Raw genomic sequence first — 15,574 nt, forward strand, 5'->3', positions numbered from 1 at the left:
AAAGCCTTTCCACAAGGCACAAGTCAGGAGTGTGATGGAATACTCTCCACTTGCCTGGATGAGTGCAGCTCAACACCATCCAAGACAAGGCAGCACGTTTGATTGACACCCCATCCACCACCTTAAACATTCACTCCCTCCACCACCGGCGCACCATGGCTGCAGTGTGTACCATCTACAAGATGCACTGCAGCAACTTGCCAAGGCTTCTTCGGCAGCACCTCCTAAACCCGCGACCTCTACAACCTAAAAGAACAAGGGCAGCAGGCGCATGGGAACAGCACCACCTCCAAGTTCCCCTCCAAGTCACACACCATCCTGTGTGGGGGAAGTCCGGGGAGGGAGCTGCGGCCAGGCGCGCCAAAAATTCAGCAGGGCCGCGCCCAAACGGCTGCCGGCGCTACTGAAGGGTCTTTGCGGCGGTAAATCGGCGCTAACTGCCGTTTCGCGCCGCAATTCCGGCGCTGCGGCACCCGATGCGGTGCGGCAGGCTCGGGAAGTGCAGGCCTCCTCCTTCCCTTAAGGAGGAGCTGCCTGCACCCGATCGTGGCCCGCGAAAATCTTTTAAAAAATGAGCCCGGCACCTCGGACAAGTGCCGGGCTTGCTTCTGTTCCGGGGGGGGGGGGGGGGGGGGAAGTCCGGGGAGGGAGCTGCGGCCCGGCCGCCGCGGGGCCTTTAATGCGCCGGCGCAAAGACTCGTAAGACTCTGTTGCCAGAGTCTTAGTTGCGGCTGTCACGGGCGAGGCGGCCGCAACTGAATTTCGGCGCTGGGGCCCGTCGGCATGGCAACCGGGACGCTGCGCACACCGATGACGTCATCGGTGCCGGCGCAGCGCTACCGGTCTACCGCGGCGTAAGGGCCCCAGGCAATTTCAGCGCCGGCGCCAAATGCAGCGCTAGGCCCTCTAGCGCCGCAAAATCGGCGCTAAGGGCACTCAATTTCTAGGCCTTTCTTCATTTACAATGTCCATGCCTGCTAGTACATGCATCTTGCCCTTCATAGGCTTGGGGGTATCAGACCGGTTCCATTCCTGTTCTTGGAATGGCAGCAAGCATTCCGTGAGAGGGGCCTAGAAGCTACTTCTGATCAGCCTCTGACGCGCAGCCTGAGAAGAACCGCTTGCGTAGAAGTTCAGGCCAGCAGCCATCTTCTCAGCCACCGACAGAGATGTCCTGCACCTTATCTGGGGCTGCAGATCTGGCTGAAGCAGCTGGCACAGCTCAGTCACCACCTCCTTTCTAAGTTGCAGCCTTCTGACACACTGCTCCTCCGGCATGTTCATGTAGGAAAACTGCTGTCGGATAACCCTGCCAGCGTAAGGTCTGCTGTGGCGATGTCTGTTGGCCCTCCTCCGTCTGGCCATGCCCGCCCCCCTCTCCCAGCGTCTCAGTGCCCTTTCCAGATGATTCAGCAGCAGGACGTTCCCCTCCAATGCAGCCCCCATAATAAGTGCCCACAGGAAGGTTCCCCGTTGTCAAGGCTCACCAACAGCAAGGTGATGGTCAGAAGGCTGAAGATCATCTGCCTGCGCTGGCTCAGTGGCCAAATGGCTCTCAGTGTGCAGCTCAGCAACTCTTTGTAGCTCTTGAGGAAGTTGTGATCCAAAAATGGCTGCCGCTTTTAAACCACACCAGTCCCCTTTAAATAACGCTCCTCCAGCCCGAGAGCGACTTGGTAAGGCCCAGAATAACAACAGAAAATGCTGGAAAAACTCAGCAGGTCAGGCAAATCCGTGGACAGAAATTTGAGTTGACGTTTCGGGTCAAACCCTTCTTCAACCTTTACCTCACATCTCTAACTCTTTCCTTTACTCCCCCACAGGACCATCGAGAGCGCCCGTCACCACTGTCCAGGAGGAAGAGCCTGAGCTTCCAGACTCCTCAGAGGAAACTGCAACCTCTGAGGGCGCTCCGTAAGCAGAATTATGTGCACCCTGCACCAGCACAGACACTCACACCTCGGTGGGACCTTCGGGACATAGAGTAGAGTTGTCACCTGGTGTATCACAGCTCACAATTGAGCATCAGCAGATGGTGGAGACAGGGACAGCAGTGGAGAGTCCTCGTCGCAGTGGAGAGGACGCTCCCAGCTCGGCTTCACAGCATGTCGACCCTGTGCCTCTGGGTCCATCCAGAAGGAGAGCGGTGCTGGAACTCCAGGAACAGGTACAGGAGTCTTTGGCAGGTTTTGTCTCCAGGGTCGCTGCGAGTGTGGAGCAAATGGAGGAGTCTATCGCTAACATGAGCAGAGCCTTTAGGGAGGCGTTAGCGCATGAACGCATCACCACGGAAAGGATGGCAACCTCCTTGAAAAGGATGGCTACCTCCATGGTAAGGCTGGCTACCGTAGAGGAGAGGATGGCTACGTCCATGGAGGAGCTTAGTCGCCAGGGTATGGAAAACATGGTAATTGTTCGGAATAGACTGACATCTCTTGAGGAGCGATGGTCAGCTATTGAGCAAACAAACCAGACCTTCATGCAAGTCCTCTGGAGTAGGACTTCCAGTGCAGAAACGGGTCCTCATGGCCCACTGCAGTCCAGCCACTTGCTAGCTCTGAAGTGGGGCTGACCCATGAGAGGGATGTTGGTGGCATACAACAAGGAAGTGGGGGCTCCTCTCCAAGCGCGCTCACGACCATGCTACTGCAGTGCCCTCGGTCAGAGCCCCACCAGAGTCCCCACCCAACTGAGATCGGTGTCTCAACCCCTGCACAGCCGCAGGAGCAGCAGACTGTTGCCGAGCCCTCACAGGTTCGCAACCCCAGAGGACACCTGCCAAAGGTGTCGAGACAGGAGCAGCAAGAAAGTGAGCAAGGGGCCTCCACATCTGCTGAAGCCACAGGGGAAGCACCACGTAGGAGCATGCGTAAGAGGAAGATAATGCACAAGTAGTCACAAGGGTAGTCACTTGGGTGTAATGTGTTTAATTTTGAAAAGCCATCAGTTGCTTATTGTCATAAAATATTCTGACGTTGTGGCGTGTGTTATTTCGCTAATGGGACTTCCACATTGAGGGTTTCTGTAAGGGGTGGTGTGTGTGATCAGCTTTGCCTCTGACTCCCTGAACGGTTCGAATCACTCCCACTCCCTTGGTTCTAGACTTTGGACTTATTTGGGGGTTGTAATGAAATTACAACAGACACCTGGGTTGGTCAAAAGAATTGAGATTTTTATTTTGAGACAGGAAAATATACAATACAATACCTGAGACAGTTTGGCTGCCTCCTGCAGCTCTGCTGTCAGCGCTTTAACATGCTGATCTAAAAGCTGGATCTGTCGTAGGGCGCAGACCAACCAGATGGCCTTCTCTACTGACTTCTTATGATCCTTGCTCTCAGTCCATTTGGCTGCAGCGTCCATGGGACGCTCAGCACGCAACAGACTGGTCACCCATTTCTTGGTGATATTCACCTTCTCAAAAACCTAAGAGGAAATCCTCTCTTCCATCTTTGTTCTTTCATCAAACACTGGGTCTATTGCAATACATCCCTTTTGCCAAAGTCCTGCCGCAGTCACCATTTTCTGTAAGGGGTGGTGTGTGTGGTCAGCTTCACCTCTGACTCTCTGAGCGGTTCGAATCGCTCCCACTCCCTTGGTTCTAGACTTTGGATTTGTTTGGGGGTTGTAATGAAATTGCAACAGACACCTGAGTTGGTCAAAAGAATTGAGATTTTTATTTTGAGACAGGAAAATATACAATACAATAAATCTTATACTCTAAAAGGGGGAACACTTCGGAATATGCGAGGGAGAATTACATTAGACAAAATACCTTACCCTCCCAATCCCACTATCCTAACTAGGCTAAAATCCAGAGGACCAGGAAATGCTCACCAAACGACTTTCTTGACAGATTGTAGAGGTTTGCGATTTCGGGATTCTCTCTAGTTGTGGCAGTTGGGGCCTGCCGTACCCCGGACGTGGTGGAAGACTGCACCTCCATTGGGTTTTCAATCTTCGCCTGTCCGCTGATGCGGTTGGATGCGTAGTTGGATTTATCGGGTAAGTACCCAATTTTCTTTGGTTAGGTATAGTTTTTAGAGTCTTTTGTGTCAAATCTTACCCAGGGGTAAGTCAGACTAGCTTGTAGAGTGGAAACAAGTTTGTGAATTTTCGGCTTCTTGGTGGTTGGTTTCTTGTTGGTCGCGGTGGCCCAATATTACCTAGTTGGTGGTAAGATTATTAGTTGTTGGTTTCTTGAGGCCTTTGGTTGCCGCGATTTCCTTTTCCTTCCGTTTCGTTCTTCTTTCCTCAAGCCTCCGATCCTCCGACTAAGTACGGTGACGATGATATCCTTTTCTGAACCGTACTTTCTCTCTCCTGTACTGAACTTGAGCCTGTCTTCTTTCTCAACTGCTCGTTCTGTTCCACTGAACAAGCAGGCCTCAATTATACTGTTTTGAGGCCTGGCTTATCTGACTGCCAAATCTCCTCTGGTCCTTTGTTAATTTTGGCGGGCTCATTAACTTTAATATGTTTAAATTCTCATCGAGTTTCGGGGATGGCCCCATCTATTTTTAATTGGCTTTTAACTGGTATCGGGATTGCTTCGAAATCAGTTTAAAATGTGCAAAGTGTTTTGGAAATCTTTCTGAGTGGTTTTAAACTGTTGTTTGATTGTTTTCTTCCTGCTGGGTCCAGGTTCTCTTTTGTTGACTGTTGGCATGTGTTGTATTATTCATGTACTTGGTGGCTCTGTGAGTTTCGGCGGGAACAGTCTTTTCCGTGGGCCTATTGTCTTTATGTAGAATGACTGGGATGGCCCAGAACATTCTCAGACAATCTCTGGCCCCTCCAATACTCAAACTGTCTGTCCCACCCATTCCTTTTGTGGCAGCCTTTTTCCACAGGCCTGAACATGCCTTTTAAACTAGCCAAATCTTCCTGGGGTTTTGATTTTAGGTCCCCTTTGGCGCAATATTATTTCAAACAGTCCAATATCTCTTTTCTTACTTTGGGGGAATTTGTATAATTTTGCAAACCTTATACTTAGGGCAACTTGCAATTGTCAGTATGGTGGTCAGAGTGATAGGAATCCGCTGGTTCTTGGCCATTGTCGATGGTCTGATAAGAAGGTGCGAGGCAAAAGTGTTTGATTGTGCAGGCTAAGCAAATCTGGCCAAGATGAGTGCGTCCCTTGCATCCCGGGCAGCAATGTGGTCGCGCGCTGGCGCCTTCTGGCCTGTGCAGCTTCAGGTGGGTGAGCAGCAGCTTGGCGCTCCTGTTGTTGCTGCTGCTGTTGGTGGTGCTGTTGTTCATGGTTCTGCTACTGCCACAGCTGGTCTTCGTCTGAATCTGATGTCCAGGAGGAAAGGAACTAAATAGTTCCCATGCTTCTGGTATATGCCTCAGTTGAGGAAGCGCTCAGTTAAGGTGGCGAGAGGGGTTTCCCAGGAGGTCAAACTAGAGATGGGTGTCAAGCTCCAAACTTCCACAACAATGGGTATGCCTGCTAAAAGTTCCCCCAGACCTGAGACAACAAAGTTCTGTCACCTGCAAATGATGATTGCTGAAAACTCCTTTTTAATGGTGGAGCTGCAGCTGTTAGTAAGCAGTCCACTTGTGAGGCCGCCAGGATTCACTGACGTGTTCCAGAGGAGATATGCAGGAGGTGGGAAAAGTGGGAAAATCAGAAAGGCCTCTCAAAATGGGATTATAGAGGCACTTAACTGGTTGTTAAGGGCCTTAAGGGTCTATCCCGCCTCTTGGAGGCGGGATGGAAACAGGGTCAGAAAACACGCATTTGGGAAAATTGCTCGGAGGTGGGATGGAGGCGGGATGGGGCCCGCCCGCCATTTTTTGCGATTTTACCACCTCACACGCCTCCAATCCCGCCTCCTCGGGCCTGGCAAAATTGAGCCCTATGAGTCTATGACCCGACACTTGGGAAACTGACATGGAGGAGGGTTTACAGTGGGCTCCCAACCCACTGTCAATCTTTTAGATTTTGACAGAAAACCCGCCTCAGATCCCGTCCTCTGAGCAAGATTCCGACCAGAGTTAACGTTTCAGGTCAATGACCTTTCGTCAGAACTCAAAGACTTTGCTATACCCTATTTAAATTTGACCTGACAGATCTACTGAGCTACAAGTTGGCAATGTAAATTTGCAGTTGTATTGTTAAACATTATCAATATGGGTCTCTCATCACTGTACACTAGCTTCAGTATTGGCATGGAACTTATGCAGCTAGAGAATTTTTGTATTCTGTAAGGGTTTAAAATCAGGTGCAGTGAGCCCGTTTCATGCTACAGGTAGACTATCCTTTATCCACACTTCCGCAAACCGAAAACCTCTAAAAACCGAAAGTTTTTTTCGTGGAGCGTAAGTCGTGCGCACGACATGACCCGAGTGGCACCAAACATGACAGGAGTGGTCCGGGAGCTCTGCCTTTCCCTGTGAGCAGGGCAGAGGGTCACAGAGTTCCCTCCTGGGTAGGAGATTGCAGGCCGAGCCAGGCAGTGTGAAGGAGGTACCGGGAGAGTGAACCCAACAATACAGCGGCCCGTCCGATAGCTGCAGCGGCCCGTCTGATAGTCTTTTCTTCCCCCGCCCCGACCTGATTTGCGGGCCAGCTTAGTGTAGGAGTCAGCCGATATCCGGCTTTCCCACAACTGGCGGCGGCAGTCGAGCCCCAGACTCCCGCTAAATCAAGGAATTCAGATACAGAGCAGGGGGAACCGGAAACCTCGATCTAATGGCAGAAATTAGCAGCCGTTTTGTTAGGTTTTTTTTCTTCCCCTCGCATTTTTTTTCTTCCCCTAGCATTTTTTTAACCAGTCAGGCTGTGGAAAGAGTCTCTGTAGCTTAGCAACAGCTTCAGAGACGCTTCCAAGGCAGGGCCCGAGTGCTTACAAGTTGTTGCTAAGCAACAGTGTTTGTTGTCAAAACCTTCTGAAATCCGAAAAATTCCGAAAACCGAAACACAGCTGGTCCCAAGGTTTTCGGATAAAGGATAGTCTACCTGTACTGGCATAGTCCAATTTCACCCCCACTGAGTTGGAAGGTTGTGGCTTCAAGCTGCATTTCAGCATCCATCGAACACATCTTTAGGCTGACACTCCAGTGTGAAACTACAGGAATGCTGCATTATTAAAGGTGCCATTCTTTGGATAAGATATTAAACTGAGGGCTCGATCTGCCTATTCCAGTGGCTGAGATGGAGGTTAAAGATTTCACGGTAGTATTTGAGGAAAAGCCAAGAGTTCTGCACATGTCCTGGCCCATGTTCTTTCCTTAATCAACGGCACCAAAAACAGATTAACTAGTTATTCATCTCATTGCTATTTATGGGATCTTGCTGTGTGCAAAATCACTGCTTCGCATACTTACTTCAAAGTAGTTTATTGTATAGTGTTATGAGACTTTTCTAAGTGAAAGTGATAAAGTGCTATAATAATGCAATTCCTTTTATTAAAAAAACTTCTCTTCCTGGCGGTGTTAAATAAATATAAATATTTTACTCCTTGTTTATTAAATTTAATGTATTGCAGTTTCAATTTTTCTCAACCACTGCCAGAGTGCAGTGAATGGAAGATCCAAATAGGTGGATATTTATCTTTTGTCCCTTCTACACAACATATGGATGAAGGCTGTCCTGCTGATTTTTTTTCTTACCATCTCTGATACTTGCAGTACCACAAAGAGGAAAAATTGGGTAGGGGGGGTCAGTAGTTATGCAGACCTACCCCTCTTTTAAGACTGGTTATTCCCAACTGGCAGTGCTGAGTAGAGAAAAACTGTATCCCCAACAGTAACTCCATTACACAACTATTACCAAGCCAAAAATTGTTCTAGTGCTGTTACTATCCAGTTACTATCCGCAGTAAAATCCTGCCCATTGTAGTCTAAATGATGTTGCATTTTCATAACTTTTTTTCATAAAGAAAGAACATGCATATATATATAGCACCTTTTACATCCTCATGACATCTCAGAGTGCTTCATGCTTTTGAAGTGTAGTCATTGTGAAAACATAGGCAAATGCAGCAGCTAGTTTACACAGATAGTAAGGTCCCACAAACAGCAATCAGATGGATGACTAAATATCTGTTTTAGTGATGTTGGTTGAAATAGCAGTGTTAGCTAGGACACTGAGCAGACTTCTTTTCAATATACAGGGAACTTTGGTTTAACCGGAGGTTGTATGTCCGGAAAACTCGCTCTACCGGCAGAATTCACCCCCCAAAAACAGCACCTGAGTAACCGGCAATGTTGCCGGTTCCGAGTCCGAGTCTGCAACGGTTGCCGAGTTCGTCAGTGGGGATAGTTCTACAAACTGCCACTACTCGGCCTCTTGGCGCCAGCGGAACTCGGAACACCTCAGAAACCCTGCATCAGGAGTCTCACCCTCCCATGCTGCCGGTAGCCTCTTCTGATCCGCCATTTTTTGGGGTTCCAGTACAGTACTGTGTGTCTCCAACGCTGTTGCAACTCATTGGACTGCATTATGGAAATCCCAAAAGTTGATCCAACCAAAAGGAAGAGAGTGGTGTTAACTTTAAAGCAGAAAATTGATATATGCAAACGACTAGAAATGGGAGCGAAGCGTATGCACATTATGAAAGAATTCAAAATCGGTTCGTCAACAATGTACGACATCAAAGCACAGAAGGATAAGCTGCTCAAGTTTTATGCAAGCTCGGAGACATCTAAGAGTGTAGAGAAACGGCGCACGCTTCGTAAGCTTAAGCTTGAAGAGCTGGATACCGTGCTTTATGAGTGGTTTGCTCTGAAGCGTTCAGAGGGTGTTCCGATTTCCGGACCCATGCTAATATCAAAAGCGAAGGATTTTTATGCAAAGATGGAGCTCACTGACAAGTGTGCTTTCTCTGATGGATGGCTATCGTGCTTCAAGGCACGGCATGGGATACGACGACTCGATGTTTGCAGGGAGAAGAAATCAGCTGATCACGACGCCGCAGAAGAATACTGCGATTATTTCAATCGGATTATGCAGCAACATGATTTGCCGCCAGCACAGCTATACAATGCCGATGAAACGGGCTTATTTTGGAGGTGTTTGCCAGAATCAACACTTGCTGGGGCTAGTGAGGCTAATGCTTCAGGTTACAAGAAAAATAAAGATCGTGTAACCGTGCTAACATGTGCGAACGCTGCTGGATCACACCGGGTTAAACTTCTCGTCATTGGGAAGTATAAAAATCCCCATGCATTTAAAAATGTGAGGCACTTACCTGTTGAGTACAAAGCTCAAGCAAATGCTTGGATGGATAAGGAAATCTTTTCAAATTGGTTCCATCATACTTTTGCTCCATCTGTGAGGGAACATTTCCGTAGAATAAGGAAACCTGAAGATAGCAAATGCATTTTATTGCTGGATAATTGTAGAGCCCATCCGCATGAATCCGAGTTGGTTTCTGGAAATATTTTCACCATTTATTTGCCACCAAATGTAACTTCTCTCATACAACCCATGGACCAGGGCGTTATCCAAAATCTCAAGTGTCATTACAAGAAAGAATTCCTACGTAGACTGATAAGCCAAGATGACAATACAGGTATTCAGGCATTTCAGAAGGAATACAATCTTAAAGATGCCATCTTTAATGTTGCATGTTCCTGGAAATTGGTGAAAGGTCACACTTTGAGACAAGCCTGGTGCAAATTGTGGCCTTCTATAATGTTTGCTGAAGGTTCTTCTTCAGAGGAGGAATTTCGTGGGTTCAATGTTCGTCCGCGGAAGACTGCAGTAATGGAAATGGCTGACATGGTGAAAGATGTAGGCCCAGCAAACCCTCTACATCACCTCAGTGAAAATGATATTGAGCAGTGGGTTGATGCCGATAGAGAAGTTGCTGTTGTGCATTTGCTAAGTGATGATGAAATAATGGAGAATGTTTTGAATCCAAGGAAAGAAAAGGAAAGCGTGATGGAAAATGAAGACGATGAGATTTCTGAAGTGAACCAAGATTTCTTGGGCTAAAGCTGCAGCAGATCTTGCTTCATTCATCAAATTTGCTGAAAACCGTTCTTGCTATTCTGCCCAAGAAGTTATGCAGCTCCATATTCTGCAGTCTACCTTTCTGCAAAGAAGGCAAGAGTCCACTAAGCAAGCAGACATCCGGGACATGTTTAAGAAAGCTTCCAAAAGAGTTGGAGCACTGGAAGTGCCTGAAGAATCTGTTGAAGTGCATGATCCTGATGAACCAGTTGGCTTGGAATAAGTGTACAGTCAACCACCGTACAGTACTTTATACTGTACTGTGCAGTCGTTTAAGTTTTGGTGCACTGCACAGTCGTTTATAAGTTTTGTTTTACTGTTAAGTCGTTTATAAGTTTTGTTTTACTATTAAGTCGTTTATAAGTTTTGTTTTACTGTTAAGTCGTTTATAAGTTTTGTTTTACTGTTAAGTTATTAAAGAGTTATGGATTACCATCAACTGGCAGTACTGTACTTAATCAAGCATCTTTCACCATCCATTTAACACAACATTCTGTAGGTGAGTACCCAATTACTGTATATTGCACATTTCTTGATTTTTAAATTTTTCTTAGTTAAAAACAGCCTGGGTAGATAATCCGCTCACCACTCCGGAACTTTTGATAGATCGGCATCACGCCAGTCCCGTCGGTGCCGGATATCAGAACTTTTCCTGTAATAGCAAAGTACTGCGGATGCTGGAAATTTGGCCTGCTGAGTTTTTCCAGCGTTTTCTGTTGTTATTTCAGACTCCTTTTCAAATAGTGCCACGGCATCTTTTATGTCCACCTGAAAAATAACACTCCCTTAGTATTACACTTGACGTGTCAGTCAAGATTATGTGCTGACTCAGAGACGAAAATGTTACCACTGAACCAAGGCTGAGTAGCTTCTTCCCTAGTTCTTTTCGGTAGTATACTGATACATATAAAATCAATTTAAAAGTGACAGCAACCATCTTGCTTTAATGCTTCAAGAAGGGTAGCAGGGATAAACCAGGGAATTACAGGCCAGTGAGCCTAACATCTGTGGTAGGGAAATTATTGGAAAAAATTCTGAGGGACAAAATTAGTCTCCACTTGGAGAGGCAAGGATTAATCGGGGATAGTCAGCATGGCTTTGTCAAGGGTAAATCATGTCTGACAAATCTGATTGAATTTTTCGAGGGGTGACTAGGGGGGTGGATGAGGGAAATGCTGTGGATGTGGTTTACATGGACTTCAGTAAAGCTTTTGACAAAGTCCCGCATAGGAGACTGGTCAAGAAGGTAAGAGCCCATGGGATCCAGGGTGCCTTGGCGCGTTGGATTCTAAACTGGCTGAGTGGCAGGAGGCAGAGGGTGATGGTCGAAGGTTGCTTTTGTGACTGGAAGCCTGTGTCCAGTGGGGTACCTCAGGGATCGGTGCTGGGTCCCTTGTTGTTTGTGATCTACATAAATGATTTGGATGAGAATGTAAAAGGTATGATCAGTAAGTTCGCAGATGACACGAAAATTGGTGGGGTGGTAAATTGCGAGGAGGAAAGCCTCAGGCTACAGGATGATATAAACGGGTTGGTCAGATGGGCGGAAAAGTGGCAAATGGAATTTAACCCTGAAAAGTGCGAGGTGATGCATTTTGGACGGACAAATAAGGCAAGGGAATACACAATGAGTGGTAGGACCCTAGGAAGTACAGAGGGTCAGAGGGACCTTGGTGTACATGTACATAGATCCCTGAAGGCAGCGGAACAGGTAGATAAGGTGGTTAAAAAGGCATATGGGATACTTGCCTTCATTAGCCGAGGCATAGAATATAAGAGCAGGGAGGTTATGATGGAGCTGTACAAAACGCTGGTGAGGCCACAGCTGGAGTACTGTGTGCAGTTCTGGTCGCCTCACTATAGGAAGGATGTGATTGCTTTGGAGAGGGTGCAGAGAAGATTCACCAGGATGTTACCTGGGATGGAGCGCCTCAGCTGTGAAGAGAGGCTGGACAGGCTGGGGTTGTTTTCCTTGGAGCAAAGAAGGCTGAGGGGGGACCTGATTGAGGTGTACAAAATGATGAGGGGCATAGATAGGGTAGATAAAGAGGAACTTTTCCCCTTAGTAGGGGGGTCAATAACAAGGGGGCATAGATTCAGGGTAAGGGGCAGGAGATTTAGAGGGGATTTGAGGAGGAACTTCTTCACCCAGAGGGTGGTTGGAATGTGGAACTCAATGCCTGAAAGGGTGGTAGAGGCAGGAACCCTCACAACATTCAAGAAGCATTTGGATGAGCACTTGAAATGCCATTGCATACAAGGCTATGGACCAAATGCTGGAAAATGGGATTAGACTGGACAGGGATGGATGGGCGGCGCAGACACGATGGGCCGAAGGGCCTCTTTCTGTGCTGTAAAACTCTATGACTCTATGACTCTATCAATACATGAAAAATGGTAAGAGCTAAAGAAAACAATGAACAATAGTAGCTTAAGTCAGATGAAATGCAAATAAGTTTTGAAGTAGATGAAATAAAGAGAAACATTAATTTCACATTGTTAAAGGCTGTGTTGCGCTTCTTTACAAATTACCATTTATTTTATCAAGGGTATTTTATTGAAAATGTCTCATCAAAACCTAAATATATAATATATATGTGATAAATCAGAATTGTGGTAAGTGCACTTTCTAATTTTTAAAAAAGCTGTTCTCCAATTATTTATTCTAATGGTTCATTTTTCAGAGGTGGAAGCATATTTCTAGGTGCTGTTTTTCTTACTGATTAGATTAGAAGGTGATACATTTATTCCACTTTCCTTGGAACGCGACAGCACAATAATACTGTAAATAAATATTTTACAAGTTTTTTCAAACAGAATTTACACTGCCCCTGTAGTTTACCTTAATTATTGCTCTCATCAGTTATGATGTTACCAATAATAAAATAAAAAGTATTTGGATTGTCTCAATAGCTCAGTGGATTAATAAACCATGTGGTGTAATATGGAGCCATACAGATCAGAAATGTCCCAGGGTAATCCCAGACCTACAATTCTACAATTGACCTCAGTATCTTTGGGCTAGGGAAGGAAAACAGTGCCAGAGTCTACTTTCCTTATCCAGATATCTCTGCTGGAAAAGGTGCATACGTGGATATTGGCACAGGATCAGGATTGATTTACAACCCCTATGGTTGAATATCCTGTCATCACTTGCTAACTAGGCTCATACATGAAGAATGGCTACAAGGAGAAGTTGAGAGTACAGTAGGACTGTTTGTAGCTATGTAACCGTAATGCAGTATGAGTCACCACATTTGGGAGAGAAGGGACGAAAAGAGGAGATAATTGGGGGAGGGAAAGTAGTGCTCCAGCAATAACACTAACAGCCCAGTGTCTTGGAATATTAAGGAACAGTCACTTATCTGTGACAAAGCTGGAGAACTTTTCATCTGACTGCAGCTACTCAGTCCAGTCCTCAGCAGAGCACTCCTTGGTATATTCACCTTCAATTGGAACCATCGATGTTTCCTTTGAAGAATATTTTTTCCAGGATTCAGAATTAGATTCAGGTATATCTGGTGGTTCTCTATAGTTGCAGCCTTGATGATAAATCCCCAACCCAGATTATTGAGAATACAGATTTCCAAGAAGAAGTCACCCACTCACACATTTCAGCTATGGTGGCTGTCCTCAATCTGTCACTGTTGTTGAAATGAAAGAAATACAGACATTCAAACAACTAGATTTCCAACAGATTCCTGACAGGCCTTTAGGTATCATAAGACAACTTTTAGTGTTGACTATTCTTCCCTCTGCTCTGATTATTTTCATTTTGGATCACATCGAGCCTTGGGCATGCGAGGATTCTGACCTGCTTTCTTTGCCAATTCTGCATGCTGAACTTGAATATATTGAAATGGCATTGTGCTGTTTTCGTTCTCCTTGGGAGTCTTTATGAACCTCCACCTTAAAAACAGGTGAATAGCTCTTTTAACTGAAATTAAATTTGAACTAAAATTTGCAGTAAAACATCTTAAATTCTCTAATGTTACAGTATGCAAGGTATTGTAAGGCTCTACGCCACAGGTCTTCATATTGTACTGCAGAGAGAAGCTTAATGTAACCCTACTGGTTGCAGCAAATATCAAGGGAACAGATGTACATTATGGGCTGGATTTTGCCCGGCCCGAGGAGGCGAGAATGGAGGCGTGTGGGGTGTTAAAATTGCAAAAAGTGGCGGGCAGGCCCGACCCCGCCTCCATCCCACCTCCGCACCAACAGCAGCGGCAACAACAGGAGCGCCAAGCTGCTGCTCACCCACCTGAAGCTGCACAGGCCAGAAGGAGCGAGCCCATGGAAGCCCGTCGGCGCGGGAGATACCCCCCAAACAGGATCTACAGACAGAGGATCAGCTACCTCAACATGAGTGAGCAGCAGTGCCAAAGGTGGCTCCGACTTTCGCGAGAGGTAGTGGGTGACATCTGCGCAGTGGGTGACATCTGCACAATGGTGCAGCAAGACCTGGAGCCCAGAGGAGCGGGTGGACACCCCTTACCAGTGGCCTTCAAAGTCACCACCGCACTCAACTTTTTTGCTTCAGGCTCATTCCAGGGATCAGCAGCAGACATCAGTGGCATCTCCCAGGCGGCCGCACACACTTGCATCACGCAGGTAACCGATGCCCTCTTTGCCATCGCGCACAATCACATCCATTTCTCCAAGGATCAAGCAAGTGTCACGGCGCATGCGGTTCAATTAACTAACCTGGCAGGCTTTTCAAGGGTGCAGGGCGTCGTTGACTGCACCCCATCGTAATCCAGGTATTTTTGTCAACTGCAAGGGCTTCCACTCCCTCAACGTGCAGCTGGTGTGTGACCACAAGAAGGAAATTTTGCATGTTTGTGCCAAGTACCCTGGCAGTTGCCATGACTCCTTCATACTGTGCCAGTCTAGTGTGCCTCCGCTATTCAGTCCACCAGACCAACTTAACGGATGGCTACTTGGAGACAAGGGCTATCCCATGAAGACGTGGCTAATGACGCTGTTGAGACCATCCAACGAAGCTGAGGAGAGCTACAACGACAGCCACATTTCCACCAGATCCATAATCGAGCAAACCATCGGCATGCTGAAGATGCGCTTCAGATGCCTGGATAGATCAGGTGGAGCCCTGCAGTACTCAGCAGCCAGGGTCTCCAGAATCATTGTGGTTTGCTCTGCACTTCACAACATGGCACAGCATTGTGGCTTGCAAATTCATGAGGACCAAGTGGCTCCTCACATATCCTCCTCAGATGAGGAGGAGGAGGAGGAGGAGAGCGAAAACGAACATCTTGCAGAGGCCCATCAACCAGCGGCAGCAGTACGCGAGAATATTGCTGCCTGGGATGCAAGGAACGCACTCATCTTGGTCAGATTTGCTTAGTCTAGCCAATCAAGCACTTTTGCCTCGCAGCTTCTTACCAGAGCATCGACAATGGCCAAGATACAGTGGATTCTTAGCACTCTGACCACCATACTGACAATTGCAAGTAATCCTAAGCCCTCAATGTGGAAGTCCCATTTGCAAAATGACACATGCCACAACTGCAACAGTTGCCATCAGAATTTTTATTTACAATAACCAACTGATGGCATTTTAAAAATAAACACGACATTTCACCC

At 46.9% G+C, this 15,574-nt stretch overlaps 1 protein-coding gene across 1 annotated transcript in view; it reads left to right on the forward strand.

Moving 5' to 3' along the window:
* The window catches only part of LOC147117497 (ubiquitin-conjugating enzyme E2 E2), a 554,464-nt gene that overhangs the window by 11,748 nt on the left and 527,142 nt on the right, over positions 1-15,574 (forward strand). The gene's annotated exons all lie outside the window — the stretch shown is intronic.

The sequence above is a fragment of the Somniosus microcephalus genome, chromosome 5, assembly GCF_052327205.1.
Source record: "Somniosus microcephalus isolate GS21.2 chromosome 5, FLI_Smic_1.0, whole genome shotgun sequence".
Classification (NCBI taxonomy): Eukaryota; Metazoa; Chordata; class Chondrichthyes; order Squaliformes; family Somniosidae; genus Somniosus; species Somniosus microcephalus.